This window comes from Macaca mulatta, chromosome 15 (genome assembly GCF_049350105.2).
Source record: "Macaca mulatta isolate MMU2019108-1 chromosome 15, T2T-MMU8v2.0, whole genome shotgun sequence".
Classification (NCBI taxonomy): Eukaryota; Metazoa; Chordata; class Mammalia; order Primates; family Cercopithecidae; genus Macaca; species Macaca mulatta.
Window position 1 is genome coordinate 2,301,939 of NC_133420.1, and position 23,750 is coordinate 2,325,688.

Sequence of the window (23,750 nt, forward strand, 5' to 3'; positions counted from 1 at the left end):
GTTTCTGGTGTCTTGCCCCGCGGACAGAGCGTGCTGGGGCCTCCGTGGTCCTCTGTGGGGTGAGTGGAGCGCATGAGCTGGGTGCTGCTGGGCCCTGGCTGGCTCCCCAGCCCGGGGTTTATGCAGGACTCGTTAGACAACTTGGAACCCAGAAAGCAGCACGAGGAGAACGGGATTGTGCCTTTCTGGATCCTTGGTGCTTCCCAGTCTCAGACACTGAGTAGGCTCTGAGGGGTCTCGCCGGGAAGACTTGCACAGTCGGCCCCCAGGATGGAGTGGGGCTGCAGCGGGTCTTGCAGGAGCTGGAAGTGGGGGTGAGTGTCTCGCAAGCGGGACCTTTCAAGTGGGCCCAGCAGGATGCATCTGTGGAAATGGTGCCACCTAACGCAGGGCTGCGGCCAGCAGGACCTGAAAGGCTACAGCGGGCTGTGTTTCTGCTCTCTCTCGAGTCTCTGCACGATTTTCCTTGGTTTTTGTCTGTTTGGAGGACGCTTCCCCCTTTCTTGCGCTTACCTAGCCCTCTGAGCTTCTTTGTTGAGTATGACAGCCCTGAGAAGGCATTTTTATCGCATAATTGTGTTATCCTGGTGGCTGGATAAATGACCTGCAAATGTGGGTGACTCAGTAGCTCTGAGGGTGTTCAATATCCAAGACAGAGGTGGGAAGGAAATGTTCAGGCAGGCATCAGAGGATCTGTTCTCTGCTTTACACTGGGGCCCTGGTTTGCTGACAGTCTTCACACTCGATCCAAAATGGGGGATAATGAAGTCTGACGGATTCGGCTTCAGCTGAGAGCTGCCTCCAGCACAGTCTTGTGTGAGTAACAGTTTCTATGTTTGGTGCGAAGGGCGGGCGTCAGTCAGTTGATCTTATTTGTGGTGGTGCTTATGGTGGGTTTTCCGTAAGGAATGTAGACTTTATTAGCTTTGGCAAGGGAATCCTGAGTGATAAATTGGAAGAATGTCTCAGGAAATTCTGGAACCTGCAGTGAATCTGGAATCTGTATGAAATTGAGATTTGGATTCTCACGATTTCCTAATGCTACCCCGAAACCCAGTAGTTGAGACAGTCGTAGAGCTTCAGTTGTGCTGCCCCGGTTCCCCATTTTAAAAGGAACACGTTGCTTTCCTCTAGAATGTTCTGAGCTCTGAGTGCTGCCGGCAGAGTGACCAGCTCTCTGCATCAGAGGGGAAGCCAGGGCTGCGTTCACGGCGTCGCGGCAGCCGGGAGCTGACCCTGGACTTCAGGCACGTGTGATGCTGACCATTTTCTGTAAACTCCAAGGGTGTAGTGGTCTCCTTGGCCGTTTACAGTCTTCTGAAGCTTTTGATGTGTCTGCACTTTGTAGATTTTTCAGAAGTAGACAGCCTTTTCCCACACCCTTGGGCTGAGTTTCGTCAGAGGCTGGTGTGTGGGAAGCACCACACCCACATTCTGACAGGGAAGACTCTGGTGCCCAACTGAGGTCAGAGTGGAAATTTGTTCTTCCTTCCCTCCAGTCTGGTCCAGCTGCTCCCTGCTTGGCCAGAAGAAAATCATGCTTATTCAAGTCGTAGGCAAACCCCCGAAGTCAAACATTTGTCTTTTTTCTTTTTTCTTTTTTTTTTTTTTTTTTTTTTTTTGAGACGGAGTCTCTCTCTGTCACCCAGGCTGGAGTGCAGTGGCCGGATCTCAGCTCACTGCAAGCTCCGCCTCCCGGGTTTACGCCATTCTCCGGCCTCAGCCTCCCGAGTAGCTGGGACTACAGGCGCCCGCCGCCTCGCCCGGCTAGTTTTTTGTATTTCTTAATAGAGACGGGGTTTCACCGTGTTAGCCAGGATGGTCTCGATCTCCTGACCTCGTGATCCGCCCGTCTCGGCCTCCCAAAGTGCTGGGATTACAGGCTTGAGCCACCGCGCCCGGCCTTGTCTTTTTTCTTTCATATGCCCATTTAGTTTATATGGAATGATAGCTAGAAAAATGCCTTTTAGGGGAAAATTAATTTCCTTAATTACAGAGAACTTTTTGGATAAAAATCAGGAGGCTATTTTGTAATAAGATCTAGTTAAATACTACAGTGGAAAGCTCCTTATATTTGATCTTACACTTGGGCCCTGTGTGCGTGTCCGCATGCTCGTGCTCATGACGCCAGGCGCAGATGTGAACTACGGGCACAGTACATACTTTCTGGTTGCTTCTTTGAACGTCTTATTGCTTGACCTCTCCGACTCAAATGTTGAGTTATGTTGATTCTGTTCAGAATGTTTATCCTTCCGTCTAGGGTCCAGTCGTCTTTCAGGGAGGAACCGTCTTCCTCATCTCTGTCTCCTACAGTATTGTATATTTAATAGTCAAATATTTATAGGTTACATGGGTGACTGATCTGTTCATTAGGAGGAAAACAATGCCAATTTTCACATCATTAGAATGGACTTGTTAAATGATTGTTAGTATAATGAAGTTTCCATGGCAAAAGAGGCTTTGCAGATGTGAGTGTAACGGACAGTGAGATGGGAGAGGACCCTGGGTTGTCCAGGTGGGTCCAGTGTCTTCACATGTGCCTTTTGAGAAGGCAGTACGAGGGTCTGCCTCAGAGGAGGAGACCTGAGGACGAGATAGAGGCCAGAGGGCTGTGGGGGTGAGGGCGAGTGTGGGGCAGGGGCAGGGTCCGGAGGGGTGCAGGGCTGAGGCCGGGGCAGTGGTAGGAGGGGTGTGGGGCTGTGAGTCAAGCTGCATGGTGGCTTCTATGAATTGGGAGACTCCAGGCAGGAATACAAGCTACTGACCCCTTGACTTCAGCCCTGGGACTCCTGACTTCCAGGGCTGAGAGGAGGTTTGCATTTGTGGTAATTTGTTGCAGCAGCAATAGGAAGCTAATGCATTGTATCTGTTCTTCACCTCCAAACCTTTGAAAAGTGACCCTGTTGTATCGGCCTTTTGTGTGCCCTAAATTCTAATGAGATGGTTTGTAGGAAATAATGGACACAAACGATGGCAGAACACAAAGTTGGACAGAAGCAGTGTCTTCTGTGGTTCTGTAGTTTGGGTCTGGGAAGTTAGATTTCGGTCAGAGTGTGTGGTCTTGTTCAGCGTATACCTGGAGTACTTGTTCAGAGCTCCTGGGGGAGTGGTCTTTAACACTGTTAGGATTAAAACTCCAAGCACATCAGGGCCAGAGTTCCTGAGTCAGTGTTAGGCGACCTTTGAATAAGAGTTGGCATGTAGAGTCTGCCCACTTTACTAGTATGAAGCAGCAAAATCTTTTTTTTTTTTATTTTTTGAGATGGAGTCTCGTTCTGTCACCCAGACTGGAGTGCAGTGGCGAGGCCTCGGCTCACTGCAACCTCCGCCGCCTGTGCTCAAGTGAGTCTCCTGCTTCAGCCTCCAAATTGCATGATTTATTTTCCTGTTTTATATACTTAGTATGTGAAAACTCTGCAAACTTTATTAATACAAATGACATGCCAGAACTTAGGAGAATCTGGTATTTTCCCATGCAAATTAGTAGTGATGTGGAATTCCTGGGCTGATTTGGTTTTATAAGACATGGGGCAGATTCTTTGCCTTATTTCTGTGGAACTAACAATTGTTAATCACCCAGCACTCTTACCTCCCCCAACAGCTCAGGTGAGGGGGGTGTTACCCCCACTGTCATGATGAGAGGCAGGAGACTGAGGCTTAGATGAGCAGGTGACACATTACTGTCCAGCCCCACCCACCCTGTAGTTTCCTGCCATGGCTCAGCTGTCTTCCTGCAAGAAAGGACAGACACCCTGGTGCTGGGTAGAATTCCTTGTGAACCCCTTTCCATCCTCCAGGGAGTTCTTGCTTTACAGTGGTGGCTCATGGGGAGTCCTCTGGCCCACTGAGAAAGTGACTCATGTTGTGACATTACTGTCTCTGTCCGGCTGCTGTCGATTGGGTGATTTGTAAAGAGACATTTATTGCTCACAGCTCTGGAAGCTGGAAAGTCCAAGGTCAAGGCAGTCCAAGGTCAAGGCACCTGCACATCTGGTGCCCCAGGGCCTGTGGCTCACAGACGGCAGCATCTCAACAGGTGTTGCGTGGCAGCGGTCGTCTCGTCAGAACTCACGTGGTGGAGGAGCAGGAGGGCTCCTCTAGGCCTCCCAACAAGGACACCAACCCCAGTCCTGAGAGCAGGACTTCCCAAAGGCCCCACCTCTTAATGTATCCCTTCGGAGATGGTTTCAGCATGAGGTTTTGGGGACATTCAGGCCAGAGCCATTGCTCTGCTGTGGTGTTAGGGCTGCATGGCATCATTACTGCAGCAGAGCCACAGCTTCTTATCTGCATTTGCTGCAGGAGGAAGACGCAGGTGCCTGTGCAACTTGGGGTTCGGTGCAAGAAGTGGAGACTCTGGGAATCTTAGCAGGAGGAACTTAAGGGCTTTGAGAACTGACACTTTAGGACTGTAGTTTTCTTCAGACTGTAAAAACCTTGGTGTGTGACAATACTGAACATTGCCTGAGCCCTGTGATCCTGTAAAACAGTGATTGTTAAGACATTCCCCCTCCCCACAACTGCGCCCCCACTTTTACTGCAAGAAACCCCTTCCCATGTGGCTTAGGCTGACTGGCGGATGACCGTTTACCGAGGACAAGACCAGATACAGGCCTTCAAACCCCCCTTCTCTGCCTTATAAGTGATTAGCTAAACTGCCTGTTCCCACTGATCAATCACTTCCCACCTTGAAATGGTTCTTCGTGGTGCAGTTGCGACTAGGGGGGTGGACTTGTCTTTGACTGTCGCCTTCCACAGAGGACAGTTAGGGTGGGCAGGAAAGAATTCTCTGCTACAGGTCTGCATTCCTGGCTGTTTCCAGAAGTGGGAATTCTGGTGCCGTGGAGTCTGCGAATGGATTTCTAGTGTCCCAGCTTCAGGTGGAGTTGAAATTGAGTGAGGCAACCCACCACACCCATCTGGAGCCAGGAACTAGAGCCATTTTTAAAGTGGCAGTTTCTCCATAAGATTACCCAAAAAACGCGCTCAGCACGTTTCTTTCTTTCTCATATGCATTTGGCCATCTAAAATGGGAATGGTGGTTTTTTGGAGCATGGATGTAGTTTTAAATTTTGAGTATTGTAAACCTTAATGTAGCTTCTTAAAATGTTTGCCTGATTATCTGGAGATTTACTAAACCTTTGGAGTGGTAATAATGAGTTGATCTATATGACTTTGCTTTCTATGATGCAATGAAAGTACTCTAATTAAAACCTCTGCAGTTGGGTCAGCAGGCGATTGGCCAAAACAAATTCTGCTTTTTGGGTTTCTTTAACCAAACAAGGGAGTAGAGTGTAGGCTGAAGTGGCAAATTCATTTCAGAGCACGCCAGAGCCCTCAATGATTCAGCAGCCTTCTCAGGTGAACGTGTAACGTGCCGTGAGTCTTGGCAAGCCTGGCTACTGAAGTGTGCACGTGACACCACAGAGCCACACCTAGGAAGATGTGGTTTCTGTAACAAGCTTTGGAAAACCAAAGTTCAACTAAATTATCCAACTTTGTTACAGAAAAAGCTTAGACCAGATGGCCAAAGACCTGATTGTTTCATGGTTGAGACATGGTTATAAAATCGCCCTTACTTGGTGCCAATCAGTGTTGGTCCACAGTGATACTCCTCCAACCTCACTGAAGAGTTTGGAGACTGATATGAGACTGTGAAAATCTCCTTAAGGTGAAAAGGGCTCTGGGGCACCCGGGAATATCCGCACACCCGTGGCCATTCCCCTATAAGGTGGAGAGGACGGCTGGGTCACGCGGGAGCATCAGCACACCCGTGGCCATCCTCTTTAAGACGGAAAGGGCTGCTGGGGTGCCCCGCAATATCTGCACACCCGCGGCCATTGTGGCTGTCCCCCTTTCTGCTCAGTCACCTCTGTGTTCCCGCATTCAGGCTTTGGGACACTCATGAACAGCTCATCCCCTGGGCTGGTGAGGAAGGAGTGGGAGGTTGTTCTGAGGCTCTGTCACTGTCTGCCCTGTCATGAGCTGGGCAAGGCAGTGGCAGTGACCCTGGAGGAGTCTGGTCAGTGAGGGCTCCGGCAGGAAGTGCTGAGGCTTGAGGTGACTCTGCCAGTCGTAACCAAATGTCTTCCCTCTTATTTCCATGATTCCTTCTAGTTCTGCACCTTGCACTGCAGAGTCTCTGTGTATCTATAAATACACATGAGTTACGATACAGGTGTCTCTTTCCCCTCTGTCTGCGGCTGGGCCCAGGGAGTGAAGTGCAAGACCCCCTTACTGCTGGATGCCCACCAGCACGAGGCACTGCCTGCCCTGCTGACGAATGCCTACAGCGAGTCCTGGAAGCCGCCTCCTGAGCACCTGGCCTGTTGACGGTGTATACGGGAGACAACGGAGCTCCCCTTGCCCCACCCTGAGCAGAGACTGGGGAGGCGGCGGCAGCACTGCCCCCATGGTGCATCCTTGGTGCATGGAGGAAAGTCTGTTCATGCTTAAAACACAGCCCATCCTCTCAAAAGCAGGATGACAACCCCATTTACTTCTGGAATCTTAAAAACGGGCCCGTCTCTTTGAGAGAAGAACATGGCATGTATGTGTGTACCTCCTTTGTTTTTTTTTTTTTGAGACAGTTTCCCTCTGTCACCCAGGCTGGAGTGCGGTGGTGAGATCTCAGCTCACTGCAAGCTCTGGCTCCCGGGTTCATGCAATTCTCCACCCTCAGCCTCCCAAGTAGCTGGGACTACAGGCACCCGCCACCACGCCTGGCTAATTGTTTGTATTTTTAGTAGAGACGGGGTTTCACCGTGTTAGCCAGGATGGTCTCGGTTTCCTGACCTCGTGATCTGCCAACCTCGGCCTCCCAAAGTGCTGGGATTATAGGTGTGAGCCACCACGCCGGGCCGTATGTGTGTACCTCTTTACAAGTCTTGCCTGACCTTCGCATTTAAAAATTACTGAAAAACTTAAGGATGTAACTGACAAGAACTTTATAGGTTTCTCCAAGTAAAAATTTGGAAAAGTTAAGTGAACCCATGATGTGTTTTATTTCTATGAGTCCCACACTTGGATTTTTAAATGTGGGCAAAACATCTGTATGTTCTTCAGCCTGATTTCCGTGGAATCGTGAATGAAACGTGCTGAAGTTGCCGTGCGGATTTTGTTATGTGGCGGTGACAAGTGGGGCTGGTCATTAAACAACTGGAGGAACCCTGTCCTTTCTGTGCTCCTGTTGGACACTAGGCACGTGCTTGGGTGTTTTCTGTGTGTGTGGACAAGATGACGACAGAATTTCCAGATTCACACGGTGGTATCTTCTCCCTTTTCTGTTAAAACGTGTCTTCTGCTGCTTCTACATAGACCAAGTGTTTCTTTCTCTCGCCTGTCTACATAAACGCTGTTTAACAAAAACCGTATTGTAGACATGTGAAGCTGAATTCCACATGATCAAGCAGATAGAGATGACTGAGTATACTGTTTTGTGGAAGGAAGGTTTAAAATGATTTTTAGCTTTTTCCCTGAAATAGGGAATACTTTTAACTTTTTCCCTGAGATAGGGAATAATGAAATGGGAAAATAATTAAATTTTCCCATGTAATTGTTAGATTATATTTAATTATTAGATTATTCATGTATTGCAAGGGAAAAAGGAACTAGATCACCCCATGTACCCAAATGAAAATTTAAAGGGTATGGGCGAGTTCATTTGAACTCCTTTAATTTGTTTTTGTTTGTTTGTTTTTGACAGTCTCACTCTGTTTCTCAGGCTGGGTGCAGTAGTGCAATGACAGCTCACTGCAACCCCAACGTTCTAGGCTCAAGTGATTCTCCTGCGTCAGCCTCCCCAACTGCTGGGATTTACAGGCGTTAACCACCACACACAGCTTATCACCTCTTGGAGACTAGCTTTGAGTTTGGGCATTCACTGAACTATATTTTAGTTAATTCTCAAAGTTTGTCACTGTTTATCTTTAATTTGCTAAAAATCTACATGTATTGTAAAATGTGTTACATTTCCTTAGCATTCACGGATTCCCTGTTAGTGGGGCAGAGACACAGAAGGGCAGAAGGCGTTCGGACATCATCAGGGTTGCAGTTGAGTCCTTGCCCCGAACACACTGGAGCTCTGGGCTCTGTGGTCCCACGGGGGTCCTCTGTCCACTGAGGGGGACGGGTTACCTGGAAGGTCCCTCCAGCCTCTGCAATTTTGCCCTTTTCAGGTTAACATCTCATCATTGTCCTGGACAGCACTGCCTTTCGTTCACTGATCCACGAGTGAACAGCTGGTCAGTGGCCAGTGCTGCTTCCTTCAGCTGGGAGGTGGTGATGTGATAACACTTCCGTGGAATTTGGTTCTTGGTGTATTAAGGGTTCAGTTGTATGTTTATTTTTAATCTGCACCTCTGAATTGGTCTTTTGATTGCAAAGAGATTGCTTACTGGATTTGTTTCTGAATATTTGGTGGATAACAGGAGAACCTTGCTTATCTGTGTGTTCATTTAGTGTGTTTTTGCCAGGCATTTATATGGTTGTGTTAGCCCTCAGCCCACTTTCTGTGTGTGGTGGAGTCATTGAAATCATTTATGTGAAGTCTCTCCTCTTTTAAGGCCAGAGGACGTGGGGTGGTGTTTCCCTAAACTAGGGGGAAATGGCATTGTTCTGCCCTCCTCCCTGGGAATGCTGGTGTTTCCAGGTCTCTGAACTTGGCTCCCACACTGGGAGAGTAGCTGTGGCTTCTGGAGCCCGTTTTGTGCGGGACTGACTCCTTCACTTGCTTTATTCCCCACTGTCTTTGCTGCTTTATGACGCAGGGATGAGGGAGTTGGGCCCAGGGGCCTTGCCTGTGCCTGAAGGGCCCGATGCAGAAAACTCCTCATGGGAAGGATGTTCCTTGAGGGCAGCTTTTGGAGTCTTTTCCTACTTTTAACTGAGAAGCAGCTATTCACATGGTTCTATTCTGCTGGTGTGTTTCAAAATAACTGGTGTAGAGTTGTGAAGATGTCCGAGACACCCATGATCCACTCCGGGCCAGTGCAGGACATTGAGCTCAGAATCCTTCAGACCATTCAGATGCCAAAGATTCTTGCTTGGTTATTCTCAAACTTATGAGAATCTAAAACGCGAGCCACGGTATGGATTTTCTCTTGAGCCCCCATGACTTTGCCTTGTATTTTGGGCATGAATGACTTCATCAAGGGGAAAGAATTTGAGGAAGGAGCCTCTGAGGCTAGGAGGGGGTGGGAAGGGGCGGGGGGAAGAGGAGGGAAAAGGAGCTATAGAGGGAGGAGCCAGGCTGGGGCTGGGGCGTCTCCCCATGATGCTCCCACACGCCTGGCGCGAGGCCCCAGAGACTGACTGATTTTCCCACAGACAATGTGTATGATTGCATGTCTGTTTTGTGGGCTGGCCATTTGGATTGAGGGAATGTCTGTGTTGTGATTCCTTATTGATTCGAAGGTTGGAAAGGTTTGTGCTCAATACAGGGGTCTCTTGGTGCGATGGGAAAATGTGATCGCAGCCGCCTTCGGGGTGGGGAGAGCCCTCGAGGCCCTCAGTGGTGGCCGGCGTCAGCCTTCGCTTCCCTGGGTGAGCTGCCCTCAGGGTGGGAAGGGAGGTCCTCGGTGGTGGCCGCTGTTGGCCTTCGCCTCCCTGGGTGAGGGCTGCTCCATCCCCGGCTCTCCGACTCCTTGCCTGGCACCTTCCTCGTTGGAGGCCGTGATCCATCAACTTTGTCCACGCGTGTCCTGCAGACTAATGCTGACTGGAGGTTCAGGAGTGGTCAGAAGAGGCCAGAGGAGGCCCTCGTGATGCGAAGCTAAACGTTTAATGATGGCGCTGTTGAGTGCATGAGCCGCATCAGCCCAAGAGTCTGGGTAAGAGGGAACCCCGCGGGGTGGAGGGAAGACTGGACAGATGGGTGCTTTCCTCGGCCCCTGGGAGCACGGCCAGGTCCACGCTCAGACCTCCTGGTTTCTCCCATATTTCCATCAATAGCAAGGGAAGGACTCGGGGCAGAAGTAGTTCAAGGGCCTCTAAAGACTTATGTAAGTGTTAATAGGCCTACTTTTATGCTTTCTTATGTATTAAGAGCAAATCATGATACAAACTCATTTCTGTTTGAAGAAATCTTTACTGCTCTCATTTTTGTGGCAAGCAACATTGATTCTTTGCTCAGTGAGCGTTAGTGCCCTCCTGCCCAGTGCTGCTGCCTGGCGTGTCCTCGCACACACCTCTGTCCATTGGTCTCCGTTCACCTTTCCGCCTAGAATTGTAGGAGGGGCGCTGGGATCTTAGGGTTAGAAAGAAATTCTGAAGACCACTTTTAGGGGCGGCTTTTAGTCAGGGCTTCCAGAGAGACAGCCAGCCGGGTGTGCGTGTGTCTCCAGGGCGAGGCTTGCTGCAGGGGCTACAGAGTCCAAGAAGCCCCAGGACCCACAGGCTGCAAGCTAGAGTCCTGGGAGGGTGTGGCTTGAAGACTTGAGAAGCGGAGGGTGCGGATCCCACCGTGGTCTGAGGAGCTGAGACCCAGAAGCACGGGCTGCAGAAGACAGATGTCACTGGCCCATCAGCCAGACAGGTGGAGTGAACCCAGTTTTCCCCGCCTTGCTGTTTTACTCGGGCCCTGGGTGGATAGGGTGGTGCCCCCCACGCCGGCGAGGATGGGTCTCCACTCAGTCCAGAGGCAAACATGCATCTCACACAGAAATAATGCAGAACCAGCCATCTGGGCACCCCGGGCACGCTCAGGTTGATGCACAAAACCAACGCCGCGCGTGGCCCTGACATCTGTGTGTTCGCATCACTCCACACACATTGCTCAGTCATCGCCTCGGTGAGTTTGTAAGCTCGTTGTGTGGTTCTGGGGCTTTTCGTCCTTGGTGATGACAGGCTCCCCACTGCCCCAGCTCAAGTATGGAAGGTGATGGCACCAACGGCTCCTTGTTTCTCAGACACTTGAGTGGGTGCTCTGTGCAGCCAGTTTCACCTGCAGCAGCATCTGTTCCCTATGCCGATTCCATTCGGAGTATGTGCCTCCCTTCTGTTGAGGGTGCAGCCTTCTTTCAGGGAAGAACTGTGTCCTGTTCGCCTATATCGCCTGTGGTGTATCTCATGGCTGAATAAGTAGCTATAGGATACCTCGGTGGCTGAATGATAGGTTCATTGGAAGGAAAACTTTATATATTTTTTTCTTTTTGGGATGGAGTTTCACACTCAACGCCCAGGCTGACGTGCAATGGCACGATCTTGGCTCATTGCAAACTCTCCCTCCCGGGTTCAAGTGATTCTCCTCCCTCAGCCTCCCAAGTAACTGGGGCTACAGGCTTCCGCCACCATGCCTGGCTAATTTTCGTATTTTCGTTAGAGAAGGGGTTTCACCATGTTGGCCAGGCTGGTCTTAAACTCTTGACCTCAGGTGATGCGCCCACCTCGGCCACCCAAAGTGCTGGGATTACGGCCATGAGCCTCTGCACCCAGGAACTTAATACCGTTTTTTTTTTTTTCCTTTAAATCGTAATGGGCTTGTTAAATGCTTACTTTTTTTTTTTTAAATTTATTATTATTATACTTTAAGTTCTAGGGTACATGTGCATAACGTGCAGGTTTGTTACATATGTATACTTGTGCCTTGTTGGTGTGCTGCACCCATCAACTCGTCAGCACCCATCAACTCGCCATTTACATCGGGTATAACTCCCAATGCAATCCCTCCCCCCTCCCCCCTCCCCATGATAGGCCCCGGTGTGCGATGTTCCCCTTCCCGAGTCCAAGTGATCTCATTGTTCAGTTCCCACCTATGAGTGAGAACATGTGGTGTTTGGTTTTCTCTTCTTGTGATAGTTTGCTAAGAAGGATGGTTTCCAGCTGCATCCATGTCCCTACAAAGGACACAAACTCATCCTTTTTGATGGCTGCATAGTATTCCATGGTGTATATGTGCCACATTTTCTTAATCCAGTCTGTCACTGATGGACATTTGGGTTGATTCCAAGTCTTTGCTATTGTGAATAGTGCCGCAATAAACATACGTGTGCATGTGTCTTTATAGCAGCATAATTTATAATCCTTTGGGTATATACCCAGTAATGGGATGGCTGGGTCATATGGTACATCTAGTTCTAGATCCTTGAGGAATCGCCATACTGTTTTCCATAATGGTTGAACTGGTTTACAATCCCACCAACAGTATAAAAGTGTTCCTATTTCTCCACATCCTCTCCAGCACCTGTTGTTTCCTGACTTTTTAATGATCGCCATTCTAACTGGTGTGAGATGGTATCTCATTGTGGTTTTGATTTGCATTTCTCTGATGGCCAGTGATGATGAGCATTTTTTCATGTGTCTGTTGGCTGTATGAATGTCTTCTTTTGAGAAATGTCTGTTCATATCCTTTGCCCACTTTTTGATGGGGTTGTTTGTTTTTTTCTTGTAAATTTGTTTGAGTTCTTTGTAGGTTCTGGATATTAGCCCTTTGTCAGATGAGTAGATTGCAAAAATTTTCTCCCATTCTGTAGGTTGCCTGTTCACTCTGATGGTAGTTTCTTTTGCTGTGCAGAAGCTCTTTAGTTTAATGAGATCCCGTTTGTCAATTTTGGCTTTTGCTGCCGTTGCTTTTGGTGTTTTAGACATGAAATCTTTGCCCATGCCTATGTCCTGAATGGTACTACCTAGGTTTTCCTCTAGGATTTTTATGGTACTAGGTCTAACATTTAAGTCTCTAATCCATCTTGAATTAATTTTCGTATGAAAAAACTGCTTTAAAGTTCATATGGAACCAAAAAAGAGCCCGCATCTCCAAGACAATCCTAAGTCAAAAGAACAAAGCTGGAGGCATCACGCTACCTGACTTCAAACTATACTACAAGGCTACAGTAACCAAAACAGCATGGTACTGGTACCAAAACAGAGATATAGACCAATGGAACAGAACAGAGTCCTCAGAAATAATACCACACATCTACAGCCATCTGATCTTTGACAAACCTGAGAGAAACAAGAAATGGGGAAAGGATTCCCTATTTAATAAATGGTGCTGGGAAAATTGGGTAGCCATAAGTAGAAAGCTGAAACTGGATCCTTTCCTTACTCCTTATACGAAAATTAAATGCTTACGTTAATGTTTATTTTTAAAAATGTTATCTGTGACCTTTCAGCTTTTCATAGCACTTCTCGTGTGAATATTTTAAAAAGGCCCTTTAGTCGTGGGGGAGAAGGAGGTTATCCCTTTCAGCAGAGGGAGATGGAAGAACAGGCCCTGGTGGGTCTGAGCACAGGCAGTCACCCCAGCCTTGGTGCTTGCTTAGGTCTGTTCTCCGTTCACCGTAGCCGCATCCACTCTCATTGTCAGCTTAAAAATAAGCTTTTTCCTCTTTCTAATCGGAACAGTTAGTTTGTTAACCGTCACATTAAGGTATCGAGAATGATGGCTTTCAGGCCTCAGATATGACACAAGTAATAAATGCAGCTGACCCTGAACAACATGGGTTTTGAGCTTCGAAGGATCACTTATGTTAATTTTTTTTCCAACCAAACCCTTACTGAAAAAACCTGGCTTTGTGGAGGGCCGACGTTTCCTACATGTGCTTCCATAGGGTGGCCGTGGGGTCCTGTGGATACGTAGATTTGGGTAAACTCGGGGCGTGTTCTGGAATCCATGTCCCTGTGTATACAGAGGGACAACTGCAGCTTTTTAGAAGTTTGTGTCCTGCCTTGTCCTAAAAAGGTTCCAAGGTGGATGCAAAATTATTTCATTCCTTTGGTTTTCTTGGTGGGATATTGATGTTTATTCTTCAGTGTCTAATATCCTGAGTGAACAGAGTTACCGCTTCAGGAACAAAGCCAGTCTGGAAACACATATTGAGATATCCACCTTTTCTTCATGGTTTCACAAAAGGCCATGATCATATTTTATTCAGTTGAACTGTAGGAAACTGCCAATATTTGCTGTTTTTGGCCTACAAAATGGCAAGTTCGTACGATATTAAAAACAAAGGCTTCCTGGATGGGGAAAATAGGAATCGGTAAGAACCTGAAGTTCTCTGTCATGGCCTCTGAGTCACAGGTAAATAAACCTGCGTGAGGGGGAGTTGACTGTACAGTATTTTCCTTCTGTTTTGATACTGTCAGAAAACGGTCAGTTCCAATGTGTTGGGTCCCTTTGCCTCAGCTTTGCTGCAGAAGGGACTTGCCATTATACCTCTTGTTCCCAGTGCCCAGGAGGCTGATGCCACATAGAAGACCTGCAGGTCGGTGGATGTGAAACAGGCATCGGACACGCTGTGCACCTTGGGACGCATCTGAGAAGTGTGTGCTTGCAGCAGATCTGAGGTGAGGGCGTGTTCCATCTCCTCTCCCTTCTCTGGCTTTGCAGGCCTTTGAAGTTGGTCCTGGAAAGTGAAATTAGTTAATGCTGATTTAAGCTCCAGGTCAAAGCCTGGGGGCCGAAGAGACCCGCCCTTCACGAGGGGTGTGAAACATTGGGCCCTCCCATCAGGAGGCAGCAGGGACTCGAGAAAGCCCCACATGCCCTCCAGTTCCCTTATGTTGAAATTTTTTGTACTCGGCCATGCCGGGTCATTTTGGGAGGTGAGTAGGGGATTCACATGGGGGTGTGCAGTATTCTTAGGTGTCAGGTGCGAGAGTTGAATTTGCAGAAGCTGTGCAGATAGGAAAGGGCCTGGCAGGGAGTGCTGTTTACACGGAGCCGATTTAACGCGAGGTCTGTGCTCTACCTGGGTCCGTGTCTGACTGCTGTCTCCCAGTCTGCAACAGGACGTTGACGTGACTTGGCGCCATCGTCCCACTCTGTGTAGATGTCTGAGGATCTGTGCGCAGCTGCTCTGTGAGAATGCGTTGTGATAATGAACTGAGAAACAGTGAACAAACCCTGAATTGGTTAGCACTGGTTCCACGGCCACTTCTGCTGTGGTTGGAGTCATTCATAATAAAGTGTGCTGGACTGCTATGCAGAGCTCTGAATTTCAGAGGCCCTTTAACTTGGCAGCTAACCAGTCGCTTCCTTCAGAAGACATTTGAGTCCCCTTTACCTACCAGGGTGACCCTGGGAGTTTGAAGATGAGTGAGACAAGCCCTCTGTGTCTTGTGGATTTTACTGTCCAGAGGGGAGACAGATGTGGATGGTGAAGGAGGCCCTATCAGAGGTCAGTGCACGTCAGTTTTGTTTCTTCAGCACTTGCTGTGTTCAGGCGGTGCCCCGGGCCATGTGCAGAGCATCTGGGGACCCTGCCCATGGCATCCCAGGCACAGCTAGCATCTGCGCCATCTTCATACTTGGCCTGAGTTTTGGGGAAGTACCGAGGATGGCTTCTGCCTTTGCTGGAGAGAGTTGGAAGTCAGGGCAGCCCTCCACAAGGAGATGATCGCCAGCTGATTCCTCAAGAAAGAGAGGTGGTCCCCACATGGGTAGAGCAGGGCAGCATGTACAGACCTGGGTGTGGGTCTGGGGCATGTGCATCTGAGTGGGTTCTGCTGGGAGACAGCAGGGGTGAGGTGTGAAGGCAGTTGGAATTTACAGGATAAATTATCACTAAGGCGATGCCTGGAAAACATAAAATGGGGACTCTCTGGGGGTAAACGTGGACTTAGGGTGACCCTGGGCGTGGGTGTTTTCAGGCTCTGAAGGCAGAGATTTAGGAAATTGGGGCAGAGCTGAGCCCCAGACGAGGATGAAGACCACCCTTGGGATGTTGAATGAGACAGGGGTGGAAACCCAGTGAATGTCATGGGGGGTCAGTCCAGCAGGCAGGCAGCAGAGGAGACCGGTGTCCTCAAAGGCCCCTTGGGCCTACCTCTCAAAGTGCTGGGATGACAGGCATGAGCCACTGCTCCCTGCTGATACTTTTAAAATTTCTAAGCTACTCTCTCTCATACCCACTCCCGTATTTTTTTTAAAAAACCAGGTTTATGGCTATATTTTTTCCAAGGGAACCAAACAGTTACCTGTTTGAAGTACAAATAACACCGTGTTTAAAAACCGAAAATGCCACTTTGCATAGAAGTTTCCAAATACCCAGTTGGTTTGAGCCTTGCATTGCAGTGTCACTACCTGCTCTTAAATTTCTACCCGATGTATAGATAGCGAGACAGGGACGGCTCGTACATCTTCAGGTTTCAGTTCTACTACCTTGGGCTATATTTTCATTTATTTTGGCACAACTGTGGGTGTGGCAAGCAATGCCAGGGTATTTATTTTGAAGCGTTTCCAATAACAGTTGGGAAGATTTTCACATTTTTAGAATTTTCATAGTAATAGTTATAATTGACAAAGAATTTAAAATTGTGTAGTCATTATTTTGCTTTTTTCTAGATGTGCCCCGAAACAGGGTTGCTAACTATCATTCTACATCACAGGATTAATAACAGTACCCTTTTGGAGCAGATGCCTGTAATCAAGGAATTCTGCCTAGTCAGTTCACTTTAAGCGTGTTTAAAAGGTTGTCTTTATCCTAGTTGGCACCTGTGGCTATAGTTTGTTTTCACTGCTGAAGAATATTCCACGATGGAAGCCGTAATTCATCTGTTTTTCATATCGGTGGACATTTGGATTATTTTGGGAGGGTGTGTATGTCTATTCAGCCTTCATTTTTTCAGGATTTTTTGTAGAAGATAATGTAACAGTGTAACATCCTCTGCTAGAGAGCCAACACGAACCCTGATTACAGCCACACAGACTCTCACACAGACTCTCAGGCCTTGTTACCAACACACAGAACCATTTTCTTAAGTTGAAACACAGTAGCAGAACCTGAAGCCATGTGAACGGTTCCTCCGATCTTACACTTGGAATTCACTTTTTATTACTATGTCTGCTAATTAGGAAACATATCAATTATACAGAAATCTGAGAATGTAAAATTATACGTTTATAACAGAAAAAACCTTATTTAATAGCCCAGAACACATGGCTATGTTTTTCCCTCATGCCCCACCACTGTTTTCTTTGCTTGAAATGGGAAATGACACTTGAATGCGGTTTTCTAGCGACTGTTAGCCTGGCATAGTTCTTCAGAGACAGAGGATGTAAAGCACATGGAGAATTTCTGTTTGTGGAATGTGATTTCCCGGTCGCCTCATTCAGGCTGTCGCCGCCTTCCCCTCTGGCCGCCTGCATCGTGGGACGTCTGAGAAGGTCCCTGTTTCATCCTCTGGAAATTCTGAAAAGGAAGGAGAGGAGGGTGTGCAGGGTGTGGTGCATTTGTGTTGGTCTTCCAGCTTTTATTTGGAGTCTCCGCTACCTTGGTTCCTGCCTTTATGTCCCTAGCTCGTGGCTTCATCCTTGTGTCTAACTCACAGGCAGACAGATGGAAAGGGAAGTTGTATTCAGCCAACAGCTTGATCTTATTCTCAAGGCTTAAATCGACTGGGTATTTGGAGACTTCTGTGCAAATGGGCATTTTTGGTTTTTAAACACCGTGTCTTATTTGTACTTGAAATGGGGTAACTGGTTCTCTTGGAAAAAATATAGGCATAAAGCTGGTTCTTAAAAAAAAAAAAAAAAAAAAAGGGAGTGGGTGTGAGAGAGCGGCTTAGAAATTACACCAGTAATGGTCGCGAGTGGTGGCTTATGCCTGTAATTCCAGCACTTTGAGAGAAGGAGGCAGGTGGATCCCCTGAGGTTAGGAGTTCGAGACCAGACTGGTGAACATGGTGAAACCCCGTCTGTACTGAAAAGATGAAAATTAGCCGGGCATGGTGGCAGGCACCTGTAATCCCAGCTACTTGGGAGGCTGAGGCAGGAGAATCACTTGTACCCGGGAGGCAGAGGTTGCAGGGAGCCAAGATCGCACCACTGCACTCCACCCTGGGCGACAGAGCAGAAACACCATCTCAAAATAGAAAAAAACCAAAAAACTAAACAAAACAAAAACCCGGTAATGAAAACCTGATTGCATCATCTGTGATGGAGATGGCGGATTATTTCATTTTTAGTGACAGGATGAATTGGATATGTTTGCAGTATTGATTTGACAAGGGAAATGGTGAGAACCAAATGTGCCGCCCAGCTTGGGCCTCGCCGTTGGCAGAAGACCGTGGCGGGCAACAGACTGGAGACTCGGAGACCGAGGGGAGAATTCTCATGCCTTGACGCTGGTGCAGTGTGTGCTTCTGGACTCCTGCTGGAGGGAGCTGCCCCTTTGCCTTGCAGGCTTTGGTGCAGTGGAGACCTTAGGACCTGCCCCTCCTGGCACACCTGTGGGTGTGGCGAGCAGTGCCAGGGCTGAAGCACAGGTGCTGAGCCCGGAACGTGGGACGGGAGAGGCTGCACACGCCGGCAGGAGTCTTCTCCAGCAACCGGGGGTTTCCGCAAGGGGGCGGGGCGTTGGTTTTCCTCCTTGAATTTGGGTGGAGAGGGTGTCCTGGGGTGCTGTCTGCACTTGTGTTGCTCTGAGGTCAAGTTGTGGCCCCGAGTCCCTGTCCCTCTGCAAAGTGAGGGTTTGCCCATTTTCAGGTCAGATTTCCCTTGGGTCCGGGTCTCTAGGAGTGGGGCGCATTCCAAGGGGGCGTGAGCACGGTGGACGCCCGTGGGCCTCTTCCTCTCCCCTCAGCTCCTGGGCTGTGTGTGAAGAGCTGCCCAGCGGAATCACCCTCCTGCCTGGTGTTTCATTCACCAGAAATCGTTCTCACTGTGGACTCTTGAGTCAAATGTAATCCAGGAATGGAACGTGCTGTTGCTGGATGCCACACACAGCATCAGGAGCTTAGTTGGGGATTATATGATCTCACCCCACACCTTAAAAGTAAAGACTGTAGTTGTCAGGCGTCTGAGCCCAAGCCAAGCCATCGCGTCCCCTGTGACTTGCACGTATATACGCCCAGATGGCCTGAAGTAACTGAAGAATCACAAAAGTGCAAATGCCCTGCCTGGACTTAACTGATAACATTCTACCAGAAATAAGTGAAAATGGCCAGTCCTTGCCTTAAGCGATGATTTTTGTGTGTGTGTGTGAAATTCTTTTTCCAGGCTCATCCTGGCTCAAAAAGCTCCCCCACTGAGCACCTTGTGACCCCCACTCCTGCCCGCCAGAGAACAACCCCCATTTGACTGTAATATTCCTTTACCTAACCAAATCCTATAAAACGGCCCCACACTTAGCTCCCTTCGCTGACTCTTTGGACTCAGCCCGCCTGCACCCAGGTTAAATAAACAGCCATGTTGCGCTCACAAACCCTGTTTGGTGGTCTCTTCACATGGATGTGCATGACAATAGTTAAGGGGATATTGAAGTCTTTGGCAGCTCCAAGAGCCTTTTCAGTTTGTGTCGGGCCATTGTAGGCAGAAGGAAATACTTGCTTAGAGACTCTTACAGAAATGTTCGGTGCAGTGCCATTAACTCATGGAATAAATGTGTAACTTTCCATGGCAGACCTCTGGAAAGAGATGCTCTTTGAGTGCACCCTGGCCTGCTCGCTACAAGAATCGGCCGTGTCACCCCGCTTTCCGTGGGCCTGCAGGTGTGCGTGGTCCATTGCCCTGCACTGTGGCCATGGAAGGGAAGATGATCTGGAATGCTGGCGACAGTTATCGGTGCGTGTTGATGTGTGCTGCTTTCTACAGGGGAGAACATTTCTGTTTAATAAACATCTCATCTCGATGATGACTGCAAGATATTTGAGTCTCATTCAATAGTGTTTCTGGGTTCCTTCTGTTTTTATCTGCTTTCTAGCACTAGGCAAGTGAAGACATGGAAAGTAAAAACCCATCGAACTTGTAGAGACATGGTGTTGTGGAGGAGCAGACTGTAGCCTCTGGCTCTGTTTAAAGATTGTAGTAAACCTCTTACCTGGCACGGTCAGGGTGTAAATTATCTTGTTTAATCGGAATGTGTATGAGTCAAAGCTGGCGCCTGCATTGTGGATGAAATACCAGATTTTAAGGGAACATGTCAATGTGCTGTAAGATACCAACAAAGTTCCTCACTGAGGTTCTGCGCGGGTTCGGAGCAGCTGGGCCTTAGGTCACCAGGGTCGTCTCTGGGAGCAGATGCTCAGTGTGGGCATTAGTCACTTAGCCTTTCCAGAGCCGAGGAGCAGCTCTCTGTGGTGGTTTTTGGAACCTGTATTTTGAGTCAGTTTGTCCCACTTGACTCGAAGTTGCCGCGCGATTTCAGACCTTTGCCTCCACCGTGCGCTCGTTTTCTTGTCCCCTGATAACTGCCTCGGTTGCCCCGGCCTGACATTTGAGCCTCGTCGTTCATGGACACAGGTTCCGTGGTGGGGCAAATGCCGCGACTCCGGCTTGCACAGTTCTGTGACTCTCACCATGGCTTATCACATCACTCCCGGGATCTCCCGTTTAGAGGAAGAGTGTCCCTTTCCTGCAGGCCCTGTGTGGTGTGGAAACCACCCCTACCTACCTTTCTCCTGTTTGAACTGTACCGTGAAGCTATTTCTGTTCTAGTCAACCGTCAGAATTTAAGGAACAGTGATTTATGTAACTTATCACACGCTTCTGAGCAATTCTTTATGAATTTCATTCTGTTGTGAAATTATTGCAGTTTTCATGGCTATGCTGGTCTCATGTTGTGGCCCTTGAAATGAATTCCCTTCCCCATTGTGTGTTAAGGTTGTGCCTGGGAGCTGTTGAGGCCTCACCTCTGCTTAGGGCAGTGGCTTTGCTCTCCTGACAACAGGAAGAATCTTATTTAGAGCACTTCTAATGTAGTTTTTGCTTCCAGACAGAGTTACTTTTTTTCACAGAGACAGCCACTAAAGTCATAAATTATGCTGAGGATGCACACACACGGGTCAGCTGACAGAGTGGAGTCTAGAACAGATCCAAAGATGCAAAAGCAGTTCAGTGGAATTTGAGTCTTTTCAACAAATGGTGCTGGAATTATGGGACAGCCATATGCAAAAGAGTGAAAACAGGGAGAAATTTCTGTATGAAAATTAAGGTGGATCATAGCCCTGAATGTAAAATACCAAACTACAAAACCTGCAGAACAAAGGGAAATTGTGGAGACCTAGGGTGAGAGCTCTTAGCCATACCATGATCCATAATCAAGGAAGAAAACAAGTAGGTAAGACTCATCAAAATTAAACTTCTAATATAAAAGACACCCCTAGGGAATTGAAGAGACACATTTTCGATAGATGGGGAGAAGATGTCTACGAACCATGCAGCCGGCAAAGGACTCGTATCCAGAATGCACAGGACTCCCACGGCTCATGACAGAGAACAAACCACCTGACTTAAAAGCGGAAGAGACCTGAACAGATGCTTCGCTGAGAAGGACGGGAGGATGGCCCGAAAGCATCTGAAATGACCTTCAGCGTGACTGGTTGCACCCAGATGTGCACCGAAGCCGCAGTGAATTTGTTCACACCCCTGCTGGAGCGCCTGACTAAGGTCTTCCGACAGCCCCAGGTGCTGGTGAGGACCGGCAGTCGGGACTCCTGTGCGATGCTGGGGTTCAGCACGGTGCAGACAGCTTGGCGGTTTCTTACAAAACTGAACTCACACAAACGTGGGTCCCAGTGACCCCAATCCTGGGTATTTACCCTAGAGAAACAGAATCTGATGTTTAAGAAAAACTGTGCCCAGATGTTAATAGCGCTGTCTATAGTTGTCCAAAACAGGTTACAATGTGCCACAGCCATATGTGGAATAATAAATACCCAGCAGCCCCGAGGCCTGGCTGTTGATCACAGGACACCCTGGGTGCACCTCCAAGCACGATGCCCAGGAAATTGTGATTTTGCGAGTGTTTTGCCACAACGCTCGCAAAAGATAGACCCGAGTCATGGGAGGACACGGAGAGGGTGGTTGCTGAGAATGGGAGGGTATGCTTATGAGGCCCCGTGAGTGGGTTTGGGGCTGTTGGACTGTTCTGCTTGTGTGATGATGATTATGGGAATATTTGTGCCGAAATTCACAGAACTGAACACTGTCCACTTTACAGTAATTTTTAAAAAGTGGTAATATGCTCATTTTCGGTACTGTTTTTAATGGAAGATGGAGTTTGCAGATGATTTGTCAGGGCAAGCCTGTCTCAAGAGTTTGTAGACGATTCGTTAGGGGCCTATCTCAGGGCCCTTGGGTTGGGTTGGGTTGGGTTGGGTTGGGTTGGGTTGGGTTGGGTTGAGTTGGAAAAGCCTTCTCTGTTGTGGGCAGTAGTACGGGGCGTGGAAAGGATATTGCCAAGGAAACATGTAGAATCCTTTGAGGAAACGTGTATTTCTAACTTGCCATAAGATAGAATTGGAAATTGTAATGGTTTTGTTTTCTAGAGTCTTGGTAGAATAGGGAAGACAGTGTAATAAAAGCTAATTTTGAAATGAAGAATTTTAAAGATTTTCAACAGCAATTGCTCTAGGAAGTCACCCTGGAAATGTTTTTAAAGATGTTCAATAGCAATAGCTCTTGGAAGAGTCACCCTGGAGTTGCTTCTTGAGCATTGGTTTCCTGGCTGTATCTTCCAACTTTCATTTTTAAGTTTTGCTGTGAGTTGGGGATGTGTGGGAATAGCCATCCCAGCCCTGCAGGGGGGTGCATGTGCCCCGAGGCCTGAGGCACTGTTTCAACCTAGCTTGCAACATGGGGACTCTTGTCAGTGGCTGGAGTAAGAGTACCAGCCTGGCAGGCTGGGGGGAGCCCCAGGGTGGTCTGGGCACTGTCCTCCCTGCCTGCAGGATGGCAGCTGGAGGAGCTCGAAGGCTGCCTGCCTCGTGGCTGTCAGCGCAGCAGCCCCTCCTGGCCCTGGAGCAATCTTTGGGTCCATGAGTCTCTGCACCAGGACTTGCCTCCTGGGACCTCCGCCACTGTCCTGAGGGCCCTGGTGCCACTTTCCCGGTGGGACCCAAGCCTCAGGCAGCTGCGACCCCAGATTCGGTTGCTTTCCCTGCCGTCTCATTGCAGCACGAGTGCTCATCTCACTCAATGTAGAACCTCAGGTTCCTTCAAGATCCCCAGAGATGGAATCTCCCAATTTAACAAGATAGTTGGTGACAAGATTTGAGCGGCACTGATTTAACTCAGCTTCCAGAGTTTAAGTTCCCAAGACACAGTCCTGCTCCTTCCCTGGCCTCATCCTGTGTGGCTGGTGTGGATGCGGGGTTTCCGGAGGGTGGGGCTGTGGCAGGTCAGCAGCCAGGGGGATGGCTCATTATTGATCGCTCAATGCCTTGAGGATAACTAGGATTAATGACCTTTATAGGGCTGTAGGTTTGGAGTATATATATATGTGTGTGTATATATATACATATTTAAACGAGGTGGACACGGTTATCACTGCATTTTTCTGACATGAAACTTGGAGAGCAGAGGGTTTAGGAAACTCCTGAAGCCGCACTGTCAGCGGGACTCGGGCGGTCTGGCCTTAGACCCTGCACTGTTTGCCCCTCACCACGCTGTCAGCAGATCCGGGTGGTCTGGCCTTAGAACTCACGCTGGTCGCCCCTCCCTGCCACGTTGTGGGGTTTTTCCTGCTTCTGGGCAGCATTTGATAGCTTGTGAAACAAGACCAAGACTTACTATGAGTGGATTTGCCATTATCTGAGATCCAGAACGTTTCCTGGACCTGGCGTTGCCGATGTCACGTAAGGGAAGGTAAAAACATTTTCATTGTGGTCACTGGGGCTCCGGAAATGGTATTTTTCCCAGTGAAAGTTTACTCATAAAAATCTATTAACTCAATACTATGTGAACAGGAAGAAATGTGTTGGGCTCTAGTTAAATGTCTCAGAGCCACAGAAGTAAATGAGGGCACCTTCCGAGCACAGCCTCCCGGAAGAGACCAAGGACGTTTGTCTGGAGGGTTTGCCATGAAGCAGGA

At 48.5% G+C, this 23,750-nt stretch overlaps 1 protein-coding gene and 1 long non-coding RNA gene across 3 annotated transcripts in view; both read left to right on the forward strand.

Moving 5' to 3' along the window:
- LOC144334883 (uncharacterized) overlaps nucleotides 1-23,750 on the forward strand; it is a 210,180-nt gene that overhangs the window by 89,080 nt on the left and 97,350 nt on the right. The window lies entirely within an intron of this gene.
- The window catches only part of LOC144334909 (uncharacterized), a 113,341-nt gene that overhangs the window by 12,085 nt on the left and 77,506 nt on the right, over nucleotides 1-23,750 (forward strand). The window contains exons 3-4 of one of the 2 annotated variants that reach the window (XR_013405164.1): nucleotides 14,166-14,283; nucleotides 19,341-19,501. The exons of the other annotated variant lie outside the window; for it this stretch is intronic. This is a non-coding gene — a long non-coding RNA (uncharacterized LOC144334909). The remainder of the gene's footprint in view (nucleotides 1-14,165; nucleotides 14,284-19,340; nucleotides 19,502-23,750) is intronic. 2 annotated transcript variants of the gene reach the window in all.